The sequence below is a fragment of the Lissotriton helveticus genome, chromosome 3_1 (assembly GCF_964261635.1).
Source record: "Lissotriton helveticus chromosome 3_1, aLisHel1.1, whole genome shotgun sequence".
Classification (NCBI taxonomy): domain Eukaryota; kingdom Metazoa; phylum Chordata; class Amphibia; order Caudata; family Salamandridae; genus Lissotriton; species Lissotriton helveticus.
This window is the reverse complement of record NC_136061.1, coordinates 269,248,708-269,263,832: the sequence shown is the minus strand read 5'-3', so window position 1 is coordinate 269,263,832 and position 15,125 is coordinate 269,248,708.

Sequence of the window (15,125 nt, the reverse complement as noted above, 5' to 3'; positions counted from 1 at the left end):
AACACTTATCTGTGCATACTTTGAACAGCAAATATAAATAGAAAGCACTTTTAATTGTGTTCTAGGGCTGCTGCCTGAATGATCCATGACTGATAATTAAAGGGAACAAAGACAGAAAAGTCACATTACAAATGAATACATACTTTATTCATAACCCTATTTGGTGTCAAGACAAGGTCTTTGCAGGCTCTTTAAACAACACGACTGGCATTTTTCTTTTGGCAACCCTACTTTATATTCCTTTTCATGAAATGCATTCTCACACTATGGCAATAAATGTAAAATAGAAATGTAATGGAGCGGCAGAGTGGGGGCCTAAGGGGTACTGGAACCAGAAAAATAAACTAAGCCTTGGTAACCAGTTTACTCGTGACTCCTATTCCTTGATGAAACTGTGTGATCCTTGGCAGTTACCTCCGTTTGTCTGCCTCTCACCTGTCTTGTCCCAGAATTTGGAAGCCCGCAGAAACATGTTGATCTCATGCATGAAAACCTATGGGCCTTATTTATGAAGGCCTTGCGCCGCCGGTGCGTCACTTTTTCCCATTTTAAAAGTGGCGCACCGGCAGCGCAAGGCCTTCATAAATAAGGCCCAATGTATTTACGCTTAGCGAAGTGGCTGAGGTAACACCGCCCGCCCCTCGAGTCAGTGCTTGACCGAAGCTAAGAAAGAAGGAATTGATACAAACAAGATACATTGAAGGAACAATCTCCAATACGAACTTGACATTTTGAAGTGGAAGGTTAAAACGAAGAAAAGGAAATATCCGTTAAACAAAAAGACCCCCCCCTCCTTTCCCCTGGAGGAGCATATTATGTAAAGTAAATAATGCGTTTGTTTCGCTTTCTGCATACTAAGTAAGAGAAGAGTGTGTGGTCCAATGTTTGTTTTTTATCTGGGAGGAAGTGAGCATAACATCTTTTCACCAATTTTTGCTTAACCATTTTAAATATATATGTTCCATTTACTTAGTTTGATGGTATGTAATGGTTGTGCGCAACAAACAGTTTGTGTAGTTTCAGACGTGCAAAGAGATTCATTTCAGATTCAGTGGAGGCCAGAGCTGGGTTGTTGACTGCCTGACCACGGGCACAGAGCTGTGATCTTTTCTTCCCCACTTCACCAGATGGTGCAGACTGGTCCAGGGCAAATCACGGTATCTCTTGGCAGCTATTGTAAGAGCTTAGAAGTGACCTTCGAGGAAGTTTTCACCACAAAGCGATAACGTTCCCAAAATATTGGAAAATACGATATGCTGTCTACAGTCTCAGCCCTTGAAGTGGAAACATCTCACCCCTAGGCACTTTTACACATTTTGGGATCGAAGGACAATATATTAAAATTACATTTAAAGCTGAGTTCATTCTTTGGTTTCAACCAAGCATAAAAAACAAAAGAGATGGCGAAGCATTGCTTTCTTTCTCCAGTGGACCAATCGCGTTGCAAGTTGTGGTTTATATATGATCAAACCCTTCGCTGTATGAGACAGTGTGCCAGGAGGGAGGGCCGGCTCCAGAGGTAGGTGCCCACCCGATGAGACAGTCTGTAAGAAGAAGCATGAGAGCACACGGTGGAGCCAGCTGACTGCCATTCGAAGAATGAGACAGTCTGTAAGGAGAGTATGTGACCGCCCTGTGGAGCAGGCTGCCTTTGGAAGGATGAGACAGTCTGTCAGGAGAGTATGTGACCGCCTTTTGGAGCCGGCTGCCTTAAGACAGTCTGTCAGGAGAGTATTGTAGTGCTGTTAGCACTCTAGTCTACTGATGCACGCATCCCCACATCCGCAGGCCAGGCGTGGCCTGCGGGGAGGTAATAAAAGGAAGGCGTGCGCTCGGGCACGTCACTTCCGACTGTGACACCAGTGTGAGCCTCAGTGGTGTGTGCTGCGCGTCCCCACCCCCGCGCTAGCACAGCGTGGCCTGGTGCCCAGCTTGGCACCAAACTACACTGGCGACGAGCGGAGGGGGCCCAACCCTCGCCCGTGCACCCGATTCCGGTGGAGCGGTCCGCTCCCCACCGCGGCGGTGACCGCGTGGCTTCTGACTGGCTCTTGCCCTGTGAGCCCGCCCCCCTGAGGTGCTGCTGCCGCTGTTTTGTCGGCCCTCTGGGGCACAACACCAACCCCCTGGCTGCCCCCGGCGTGGGCGCGAGTCTCCGGCTGCCTCCCGCTGCGTCCCGACCTGTCTTGGCGACGCATTGCCGGACCTCACGCATCTCGCGTGGTCCGCGGAGCCGGAGCCCTGCCAAACCTCACGAATTTCGCGTGAGGGTGAGAAAACGCCTTGCCGAACCTCACGCATCTCGCGTGCAACGCGTTTTGGGTGTGCTGTGTTCCGGGGGAGAGTGACGTCGCCTGGAAGGACTGCTGCCTTCGCCTGAAGGCCCCGGAGATTCGCCCAGAGCGAGTTTTGACCCTCCAACACCCGGCCAGAAGCGGCGCACGTGACGCAGGACGCAGCCGAGACACGTGGTGAGCGGACGGAGCGGATCATCGCCCAGGTACACGTGGGTGCGACGCAGCAACGCAAAGACTGTCCAGGCCCGGACATGCCCTGCCCTAGCCGGGCGTCGACATTATGGGGGACGAAGGCCCTGCAGCGACCGTGATAAATATCCGTTTCCAGCATGCCGCGACTGGGGTTCTCCCGCCATTCAGTGAGGCAAGTGACCCGTCTACGGCGTCGCCCCGATGGAAAATCTGGCTGGAGAGACTTGAAAACTATTTTGTGGTTACGCGGGAAACGGACGATGCAGTGAAAAGATCCTTACTACTCCACTAAGCAGGGGACGAGATCTTCAGGCTCTTCAAACATCTCCCCAACACGGGTGCGGCGGATAGCTACACGGCCGCAGTTGCCGCCCTCAACGGACACTTTGATCCCCAACTAAACGTGGATTTTGAGGTCTTCAAACTGGGACAGGCACGTCAACGAGACGGAGAGACCATGGACCAATTCCACACGCGAGTCAGGGAACTGGCCAGTTCCACCGACGAGGATCAACCCAGAGCTATTAGGAGGCAACTGATTCAGGGATGCAGGGATAAGACACTGAGGGGCCAGATTCTCCGAAAACCTGGAATAACCCTGGAGAACATCCTCATTTTGGCCAGATCCCACGAGCTTTCAGATGCCAGAGCGGCGGCCATGGACCAGGCCCTACATAAGACCCCGATCAAAGTGGAAAATGTCAAGACAGAACGCGCAGATGCGGTGCGGCCTCGGACACGTGGTCAGGCGCCGAAAGGATTTAGGAAGAAATCACCTCAAGCCCGTTGTGGATACTGCGGCCATGAACCACACGCAGCCAAGGACTGCCCGGCCCAGGGACAGACGTGTGGGAACTGTGGGATCCCGAACCATTTTGCGGCTGTCTGCCGCAGGAAGAACCAGTCTAGGAACCCCAAGAAGTCGTGGACACCCACCAAAGCGGTCCGCCAACTGTCACTAGCTACAGCTGACCCGGGCCCAGGGAGGTCAGAGAGACACCTGCCCACGGTCTGCGACGACTCGGATTCGGAAGACGAGGAGGCGTATGTCGTCTCGTTTGCCCGGGAACTCAAGCAGCGACGGCGGCCGCAGCCCACATGTGTGGTGCAAATGGGACAGAACGAGGTGAAGGCGATCATCGACACGGGGGCCACCGTGAATGTGATGGGACTCCAGCAATTCAACAAGTTACGCCCCCGCCCAGAGGTCCTACCGTCCAAAACGAGGATCTTCGCATATGGCGCGAACACGCCTCTACCCCTTAAGGGGAAGATTGTGATACCGGTTCGGGCAGATGAGGAGGAGGTAACGGCAACCATTCACATCATCAACCGGGAGGCTGATACTCTCCTGAGTAGTCACACGGCAGAGGATCTGAAATTGATAGCTTTCGCCAACCGGATCCGAGCCCACCAAGTGGACGAGCTGTTGGAGCGGTTCCCTGAGCTGTTCAGGGGACTAGGGTGCATCAAATGCGACCCCATCAAACTCCACATCGATAAATCAGTCTCCCCCACGGCCTTGCGCCACCGCTGGATACCATTCCACCTCCGACCCCTAGTGGAGAAAGAACTGGAGAAGTTGGAGAATCTTGGGGTAATCGAAAAAGTGACGGGACCCACCCCCTGGGTGTCGCCCATGGTAATAGTCGAAAAACCCAAGCAGCCGGGCGAAATTCGGCTATGCATCGATATGCGGCTACCCAACACAGCCATCTGGAGGGAGAGGCACCTGACGCCTACCATGGACGACATAGTGGCCGACGTGAATGGATCCAAATGGTTCTACAAAATTTACCTCAATGCAGGATATCATCAGCTGCCCCTTGCGGAGGAGAGCCGATTCATTACCACATTCAGTACCCACCTCGGCCTACGGCGCTACAAACGCCTCAACTTCGGCATATCATCGGCGGCCGAGGTGTTCCAAAACACCATTAGAGAACTCCTATCAGGACTGCCAGGAGTCATCAACGTCAGCAATGACATCCTAATACACTCATCCACCGCATCTGACCATTATAAGCACCTGCGAAACGTCCTGAAGAGACTGAGTGAACACGGAGCGACACTCCACAAGGACAAATGTCAATTCTTCCAATCATCGATTGAATTCTTTGGCTACACATTCAATCAGGAGGGGATCCAGGTCGACCCAAGAAAATCCAAGTCCATCAAGGACGCACCAGCGCCCAAATCGCCAACGGAGGTGAGGAGTTTCCTTGGAATGGCCACATACTGTGGCCGATTTATACCGGGCCTGGCCACCAAGAGCGAGCCATTACGGACTCTCACCAAATCAGACGCTGTATGGCAGTGGGGCACCAAAGAAGAGGAAGCATTCCGGAGCATCAAGGAGGCCTTACTGGAAAACGCGACACTGTCCTACTTCGATCCAGGGAAGCGCACCGAGGTCATCGTCGACGCCAGCCCGGTAGGCCTGGGAGCAGTCCTGACCCAAGAACACGAGCCCGGACAATGGACGGCCCTAGCATTTGCCAGCAAGGCCCTGACCCCCACTGAGACCAGATACGCCCAAATAGAGCGAGAAGCCTTAGCGATTAAATGGGCCTGCAGCCATTTTCACCTTTATCTCCAAGGCCACCCGTTTACCATGGTTACAGATCACCAACCCCTGGTACACCTCTTCAAGGGCACAGCTCCACATCCACCACCACGCATTGAAAGATGGGTGATCCAACTACAGTCGTACGGGATGGAGGTGGTATACCGGCCAGGAGCCAAGAACCCGCGGGTTACCTGTCACGCCATCCATCTCCCCAGGAACCGCCCTCCTCCGATGACGACTGCGAGGAGTATGCCCGGTGGGTAGCACTCACATCATGCCCCCTGTGTATGACCATCAACGAGATCAAGGAAGCGGCTGCTGACGACAACCCGTACATGCGATCAATACAGGCCATTCAGGAAGGCACATGGGCCAACTATCTACACCCTCCAGATACCTGGACGGCAATAGACAAGGAGGCCCTCACGAAATTCTGGCACGTCCGTCATGAACTCAGTGCCACAGATGATGGCGTGCTGCTAAGGGGGACACGACTGGTAATACCGCAACGTCTTCGAAATCGGGCTACCCAGCTGGCCCATGGCGGCCACCAAGGCACCACGAAGATGAAGGCCCGCATGCGGGAGAAGGTGTGGTTTCCCGAGCTGGAGACCATGGTCGAGGACTACGTGAAAAACTGCCTATCCTGCCAACTGACCAGTGCTCCAGAGAGGCCGGCCCCAATCATCACGGAGGAGGCCTGCACGACGCCATGGACCAAAATAAGTGTGGATTTTGGGAGTTTCCCAGGAGAGGGACACACGCTAGTGGCCATTGACTCGTACTCAAAATACCCTTTGGTTGAAAGGATCGAATCCACGGCTTTCTCGCATGTAGGACCTGCCTTAGAGAAAATGTTCTCCATGTTTGGCTATCCGGAGGAACTGAAAAGCGACAATGGTCCACCCTTCCAGGGAGCGGAATTCGCCACCTTCCTGAAGGCCAGAGGCATCAAGCACCGACGCATAACACCCCAATGGCCGCAAGCAAATGGAGAGGCCGAAAGGTTCATGCGAACTCTAAATAAGACATTCCGCATAGCAATGGTAGAACAGGCAGACCCTGAACAGAGATTACATGACTTCCTACGGGAATATAGAGGGACTCCTCACTGCACTACACAGAGAAGCCCGTGGGCACTCATGTTCCAAGGACACCGCAGAGATCTCCTCCCCACTGCCCCGGGGACAACACCGATCCCGAATGACACAGAGGGGACCCAGGAACGGAGAAGGCAAAATAATTGGCGAACAAGCCAGCGCCGGAGGGCGACCACGCGACGGCTGCGCCAGGGAGATCAAGTGGTCATACGGAACCGACGTCCTGGAGGAAAGTTCCAAACGCCCTATGAACCGGGACCGTGGACTGTGACGGCCACGAAGGGAACCACGGTGACCGCACGTAAGGAGGGAGAAGAAGTATCGAGGAACACCTCGTGGTTCAAAGCAGTGGCCCCGGGGATAACCAACAATTCGGAAGCGCTGGAAAGCGCGGAGACAATGCCCAAGACTCTGACCCAAGAGGATGGAAGCAACTCGCCGGCAGGGACACAAGAAGGTTTGCCGGAGTTAGAAGACGGACTTTCAACATCGCAAACCCCCGCCAGGAACACCCCACACCATCGGGAACCTGAGCGAAGTCAGAACCTGCGATACAACCTACGGCCCAATCCACCCCCAAGTCAGAAGCTAAAAGACTATGCCTGTCAGCTGAGCCCCTGAATCCGTCAACAAGGGACACGCAAGTACAGCATGTTGTTTGCTTGAAACCATGAGAGACTGGTTATCCCATTTTGAGACAATATGTAATGAAGATATAAAAGTTTGTGAAGTTGGATAGGGATGTAGTGCTGTTAGCACTCTAGTCTACTGATGCACGCATCCCCACATCCGCAGGCCAGGCGTGGCCTGCGGGGAGGTAATAAAAGGAAGGCGTGCGCTCGGGCACGTCACTTCCGACTGTGACACCAGTGTGAGCCTCAGTGGTGTGTGCTGCGCGTCCCCACCCCCGCGCTAGCACAGCGTGGCCTGGTGCCCAGCTTGGCACCAAACTACAAGTATGTGACCGCCTTGTGGAGCCGGCTGCCTTAAGACAGTCTGTCAGGAGAGTATGTGACCGCCTTGTGGAGCCGGCTGCCTTCGGAAGGATGAGACAGTCTATCATGAGAGATTGTGGCCTCTCTCTGGAACAGGCTGCCGTAGTAGTCGACTCATCTCAGTAGAGGTCTGGGCCCCTTCTGTACAATAGGACCGATGTCCACATTGGTCTAGGGGTCGTCTGTGTGGGAGGGTATACGTCAGCATAAGTCAGGGCCCCCTTCGTGACGTGGCAATTGTCATCAGGCACATGGGACTTACTCCTGTGCAGTTGGTTAGAGTTCTGTGGTTTCCTGTTTATTTTCCATATGTGATAGGCACAGACGCCCATGCTGGTAGAAGTGAGAGGCCCTCTGTAGAGGATGGCGATATCAGATGTGAGAGCGCCCTTCAGCATGGCATGTCTCTCCCCTTCTATTTCATATTGGTGTCAGTCTGTTAGTGACTGTGAGATGGCATATGTCGGCAGAGCTCATCGATCCTACGAGACAACCTAAGACACAGAAACACAGGACAATCCACTTTACAAACAGGTCAGTGCTGATCGACCTAGCAAGGTCAGGTGGTACCCGGTGCGTAAAATTTCTTGTCAACCCCAGCTTGACAAAATGGCAAAAATGTGTGTTTAAAACACATACGTTTAAGAAAAAGACTGAAAATAAATACATCTGCACCGAAATTCATATGGTCACCTCACTCACCCTGCGGTCACTCCTCTAACCCTACTCTCACACTGTTGCATCGCTCACTGTGTACTCACATGGGCATTCCTGCCACCCCCACAGTGCAAAGGGTTAACATGCCTGCTACAAAGAATTTGTACCATGCAGATCACAGAACTGAATGTGAGTAAACAAGGAGTAGCGCTATAAAAAAATGAAGAGGCAGATTTACAAGCCCCTTGCGCCAGCGGTGCATCATGTTGCGTGACGCACGGGTGACGCATCCTACCAAGTGATATTTACAAGAACAGGTAAAGTCACCCTGCGTGACTTAACCTGTGCTTGCAAATATCACCCCTGTTCACGCAACACTTTGCGTGTTAGGGGCATGAAATGGGTGTTGCTGTGGGTGTTCCAACGCAACACCCATGTCCACTGATGCATTTCCAGATTTACGAGAAATCGTAAATCTGGAAATGCGTCAGAATGTGTGGCGTAATGCAACAGTGGCTTCTTGTATCCTACCAGACTTCCCTTCATCGCTTCCCCAGGCCCTGACGGGCTCATATAACTTGTGACTCCCATTCTAGCAGACCAGTCTCCTGGTTAGGGTCTGATGCTTACGTCTTTCCTCTCATTCATCTCCTGTTACCTCTCTCAAATGTAGGATCCATTTCTGTAAAATACAAATGTCTCACTTGCTAATGAGCCAACAGTTAGACCAAGAAGACTTTGGATTTTGAGGGTAATTACGATTTTGGACTGGATAATCAAGTCCTAATATCACTCGGGCTGATGACATAAATACGTTTCTTTACGCCACTCTACATTATTTCTACCATATTAATACTCCGGAGGCGTGCTGTCCCATTACTTATGGCCGAATAGCCTGGGCAACACGGCGCACTTCGAAAAAATCTCTCGCTAAATTGAATAGTGCACAAAATTAGAAGGGGAATGCCGACAAAGACCTCTAGGAGTGATTTTGATATTGTGAAGCCTTGATGAAGCCGTAGCTTTTCTAACCTAGGCGAAACGCGTTGGCACAAGGATTGGATATCTGTGGAATAAAAAGATTTCTTTTGCAAGCAGCTTTACTTTAGAGTGGAATTTTGGACTAACATATATGACAACTTTATATAATCTCTGTGTGCTCCGAGATCGTGTGTCTTATGTAGTTTTCAACAGTGGTTGAAAATCAAGTGAAGTGGGGTGTTTTCTCCCAAAACTCTCGGATGCACCAGTTTTATTATCAGAAGATGAAGATTTAAATGTTTATTTTTATATGAGCGCCTACTACCCGTAACACCCAAAAGTTTTGTAGACCAAGAAGAACCCTGCTAGCCGCCATTTTGTTGCATATTGCAATTTTGTTTTACTTGAGACAGGGGTCTCCGGTGTACGTACATCTTTATAAACCAGGTCTAGCCATAGGCGGTACATACAGTGAGTGTGTCTAATAGAACTCGACAACCCTAGACCAGCGCAATGACGTTTTATGCTGGATGGCCGTGTTTGCAGTAGCTTTGTGCATTCAAATTACGTGCCCTGTGTATATACACACAAAAGGAAAATTAAAACAACACTAATTTTATTTCTCCTTTTCTGGCGAGTCTTGTGGGTATGGCCTGGGGGGCGGGGTGGGGGGTGACCGCACAGAGGGGAGTGGTGGGGCACTCCATTTAATGCTATGAGTGCTTTGCCGGCCAACTCAGGCCGGCCAAACAGTCATGCTCAGTGAAGCTCTCTCCAACCCCACCTGTATTGCTGGGGTTGGAGAAAGCAGGCACAGACTCCCAGTCTGCCCTGGAGCGCTAATCAAGAGCGCTCAGGCCAATCCTGAAGATGCTTTCATGCAAGAGCAGCTTCAAGATTGGCTGCAGGGCAGGCTGTGCCTGAAGAAGAGGAGCAGATTATGCGACCCGGCCGGCTGAATGTAAGCTTTTAAAAAAAAAAAAAAAATTATTTTTTGTTTTACCCCCCTCCCTCACTACCCCTATGCCCCCACCCGCCAGCCTGCCCTACCCACCACTCGTACTAAACACCGGCCACTACTGCCCACACACACAAACACACGCATGCGCACACACACTCCATCACCTCCGAAAATATTGGAAAGTACTACCTCTGCTTACGCCAATAAAAGAGATACAGTTTGTACACATTGTGCTTGATTCACAAAAGCACTCTCTCACATGAGTATGGTGACTTACTGCTGCAAATTCACGACTAAGTTACACCTACTCACAGACAATTTCTTGTAAAGTGGGCACATTATTAGGATGGTAACTGTGTGTTTAGAATAGACGGTGGACGTCAACCAGGGTGGCCAAGGGCCCCACCTACTACTCTCATCCTTCCCTTTCCTACCCATGGCACTGCCCATGCTGCCTCTTGTCCCAGGAGTCATAAAGACAGTGGCTGGGGTCTTACAGCTATTTCCTGTAGTTTCCGTTCCCCGCCCATTCCTTCTCTCCTTAGGAACAGACAGCAGTGCTTAAATTGTAAAAACGTAAGTGCCAGGGCCCTTGTCAAGAGGCCACTACAGCTTGCACCACCCACTGCCTCTACCAGCGCTGCCAATGACAGTAGCAACACAATTACGAGCATCACACTCTACAAGTGTGGCAGTTCTGATTATTCCAGCCCCCAAAGCTATAAGAATGGCCTGGGTGACAGGTGTTAGTCATTTTTAACATGTGTTTAACTAATACATAAATAAAAATGTGCTCACTCTAAATTAGAGTCACATCGCCACCATGTGGCCAACTGTCATATGTGCTGGTGTTGACTATTAAGTGCCAGTGCAGAGCACCAGAAACCACCAGCATAAATTAAGCACTGACAGACAGTAGACTAACTAAGGGAGTAAGGATGCAAGAAGGTGTCACAGTCAACTCTATCATGTAATAGGGACACAGGGTGTGTGAGGTCACTTCCAATACCCCTGATAGTTTGTTGAATCGAGTCAATAGGAAAGGCCCCTGAAAAATTGAATTGCAAACAGTAAAAAGAATATGCATGGAATGAACGCTCCCTTTATTTTCTCTCAGTAGATTTATTTCCTACTCTATCAATTAATTATTAATCCATTTTATGTGATGGTGTTATCGTACATTGCTCGCCTTAGTATGCGGCTAAGGATAGAGACGTTTTAATGCATGAACAGAGTGGGCAATTGCCTGGGGGACCGTGGAAAAGTGATATTTCTCACTCTTTCACTAACTCACCTCTGTCTGTTTCTTTTCTCAGCCTTGCTCCGTCTTGACGATTTTTGGGGGCCCCGACCAGACGTTTCAGCTGTGTTTGTGTGATAGCTTTTTTGAAACATATACTTTAGTACTTTTGAACATTGTGTAGTCTCAAATTAGCAAAAAATGAGTAATAAAATTCCAAATTGTTTTGAACAGGGGGCTGCCAAGTATGCTATGCCCCGGGGCCCAACAATCCTTAAAGCAACACTGGCTAGCGTACCAATGGAACACATATGCTGGTTGTAAGGCGTCCACATCTAGTTCATATGTCGGGTTTTTTATGGAGCTCTTCAGTGAGTCTGATCCAGGTGCTTAGAGGTGCGAGATCAAAACACAAATCTAAAAATATCGAGATGCTAAATTACTTAGGACCTGAATATGAGAGTCTTCGAAAAATCACGATCCTGCACAGAATACCTGTTTGTTCAGGGATCACAATTATAAGTAGTGCGAATGTTGAATGGGATAAAATTCACACCCCATTAAATTTCAGCAGCTGACACCTGCCAGAATGTAAAGGGTAAAAAAGACCCTCTAAACACAGGAAGATGTGTATTTTTTGCTGCAAGCATTAACATCTCCATGTTATGACCCCTGATCAGGGTAGGAATCCTAACAGGTAGAGTTTATACACCTGTTAAATAAGTATTCAATTGTATGATCATATCAGTGTGATAAAGTCCGTACATCCCTCTGCGGCACCAGTAATCAGGCCCCACCCCAAAAACAGAGTAAGCAAAACGCAAAGTTACGAAAATCGAAAGTTACGAAACTAAAAAGATTATTAACAATTGGAACAATTTCTGATGAATGGTCTGAATTTATATTTTCACTACCTCTACACACTATGGGGCCCATTAGGATGGCGGGCGGATTGCCCCCGCCAGGCTGGCGGTAGCCACCGCCAGCCTGGCGGGGGCAATCCGCCTGCCATCCGCACCTGAATTCCCCCCCGCCATATTAGGATGGCGGGGGGGGGGGGGGACCGCGGCTGACGGAAAGACCGTCTGCCGCTTTTCCGCCCCGGTCGCCTTGCGACCGGGGCGGAAAAGGTTTAATATGGTGGCGGTGTCTAATAGACACCACCAGCCATATTATGATGGGCTGTTTCAGATGCCTTTCGCGGCGGCGATGCCGCCACGGAAAAGCATCCGGTCTTCACTCTGGGGGCCCCCTGTAGGCCCCCAGAGTGAAGGAGAGGTGGGGGGTGCACACGGGGGGGTACCTGTGGTACTCCCCATCATTTGCATAAACAAAGCATCAGGCACCGCGCGGTGCCTGCCGCTTTGTCTATGCAAATGTATTAATGCATTTTTAGCATTGTGGTGGGCGGTGCTCTCTGCACTGCCCGCCACAATTCTAAAAATACAGGATGTGCCCGCCACTGTGGCGGGCACATCCTAATACCTCCCAGGGGACCCTTGCCCTTATGGCGGGCGGTCCCAAACCCCAGAAAGATGACGGGCGAACAAAGTCCGCCCGTCATCCTAATAGGCCCCTATGTATAATTTCATGGGTCTAAAAAAACAGTAACAGACGATACCCTCAGCCCAGTGCAAACAATATTTTCTTTGCACTCGTGTACAATGGTCCGATAGTGTTTGCTCATTTACAATCATGCATTAGAACACACATTTAATCGCACACTGCGCATGCTCGCTTGATTCAGCCCAATAGGCAGCATTTTATAGGTCCCCAAGTTATTTCATATCCATGCTTAGCAGCGACAGTGAACTCTGTCTGCCTCTGGAATGTCCCCATTGATTCGATGCGCCTGAAGCCACTCGCAGGCATCCGAGAGCACTATGTAACAATAATAATACAATCATTCTGTCGAAATTATTGGTTGTATATGTGTATTTGAAAAACTTTTATCAGTTTTTTCAATTTTCTAGATTAAATACATTGAATATTTTTTAGACAATAGCTTTATTAGAATATCGTCTTCACAAAATAAGTGCATTTGAATAAGAATATTTGCTTGATGACATTTCATGGAAACACTGGGCCTTATTTGGGAAATTTTAAAGCGCCTTTTCAAGTGTCACGAGCCCTACACATTTCAGCTATTGGAAGAGATGGGCCCCTAAACTCTGCTGTAAATCTACTCATGAAACACGTATTTTTGACTCACCACACAATTTCAAAATGCAAAGAAACAATCTTGGTCGTTTTCATACTGGTCCATTATCAGATGTCACATCCCAGGAAAGGCAGAATGGTACAAATTCCAAACTCAGATCCTCTGGGTGGCAGCGCATGACGTCATGGGTCAGCTGACAAAACTAATAAATGCTTATAAATAAGAATTTAAGCGGTCATGTGAAATGGGGCATCTGTCTGAATCAAATTCCCATCTGCCCACCTCACACTTCCCCATCTCATGTAGAGGTCAGAGGGTACAGGTTGTTCCGGTTGTACGGCATTACAACGCAGGCTTTTACCCCGCATGACATTACACCGCAGTTTTTACAACGCAAGTCGTTACAACGACTTGCGTTGGGGGGCGCTGGATAGTGGAATAGTTTAATTTTCTATTCCAACTCCAGCCCACGTTGACAGTAGGGAAGGTGTTGGATAGAATATTAAACTATTCCCTATCCTACAGCGCCCTCCAGGGCAAGTCGCTGTAACGACTTGCGTTGTAATAGCAGCGTTGTAATAGCAGTGCGGGGTAATGCCCGCGTTGTTATGGATGTTTCCCGTTGTTCCTAAAGAAGACACTGGCTCCATTGTTGGGGACACTCCTGAGGTGACCTGAACGCTGGCTCACAGGCCGTTGAAAGGACAGCCATTTTAGCTCTTTTGGGGCGGCCCTTACAACGCCATGCCAGACAATTTTTCTTGTCCGAATAAGCCTTGCTCAGCATTTCAGTACTGGACAGGAAAAAAAGACAAATTCTGTCCCCTACTTGCTGGGAGAAATTACATGATCAACGTTGTTTGTTTTCGCTGAAACTACTCCTGCCACGTTGGTAGAGGCAGCTTCAGGGCCGATCTGCTGGTCTTCTCAAAATAATGTGGGTGAGCCCAGCCCGGGGGAGGACGGCCACACAGCTTAATGGACACTGATCTTCTGAATGCTAAATGGATTTCCTTGGGTCCCGTTGGAATTCTGTGATGCTGCCCAGGAATCCTGTCAAGCTGAATATGCTCACAAAAGACTTCAACAAAAAAACAAGGTGATGGATGGGATGCTTGAATGAATCCTTGCCACAGGCAACCACTCGGCCGCATTCTAGTCCATCATTTTTCACCAATCATGCCTCTCAAGACAGAATCCCACCTTATCCAAATCAGTACTAATCCTGCCCCTAGTTGGATATCTTTGTGAAACAGTTTTGCAAATAAGATAATGTGTATAGGGCTTAATAAGGCCTGTAAAATTATGTATGCTACTACTATTACATGTGCATTTGTTGTTATTTATGTCTCCCAACCATGTCACAAACACATCAGGAGGACAACTGGACTTTCAAGGTCACGTAAAGGAGTCATTGGTGATAATTTATACATGTATGCTCTGGAGCATTTTATGCTTGTTCCATTTTGACGAACTCCTTTGAGATGCCATTTTTTTTTTGGCCAATCAATGAAACAGACATTGTCCTTAAACTTATCATTGTATTTTTTTTTTTTTTTTACTGGGCAGCCAGATCATTTTGATTTGTTGCAAGTTTTTTTCTTCTTCTTTGCAATTTCTTTCTGACCTAATGGCACTTGTTTTTACTCAGTATTTAAGCCGAACAAGACAGAGGTAAGTGGCAAATAAACAGCGGTTCTCTTATTTACCCTGCCAATTTCGTTTGATGGCGAGAGGCGTATTGAAATTAACTCTGCTGTTGTCTAATGCAGGGGAATGTTTGCGGAGTGAGAGAGGAGATGGGCTGTAGCGGCCAATTACTGCCACACACAGCCCCTGATTACTGCCCACTCAGGAAGGCCTGGCACTTCTGTTGATGAAGCTGAGATTATGTTTGGCATTGCTTACCTCCTGTCACACCCGCTTAGCATGAGGCCGGGAAAGAAACACGCCTTGCAGGTTCCTACTTTTC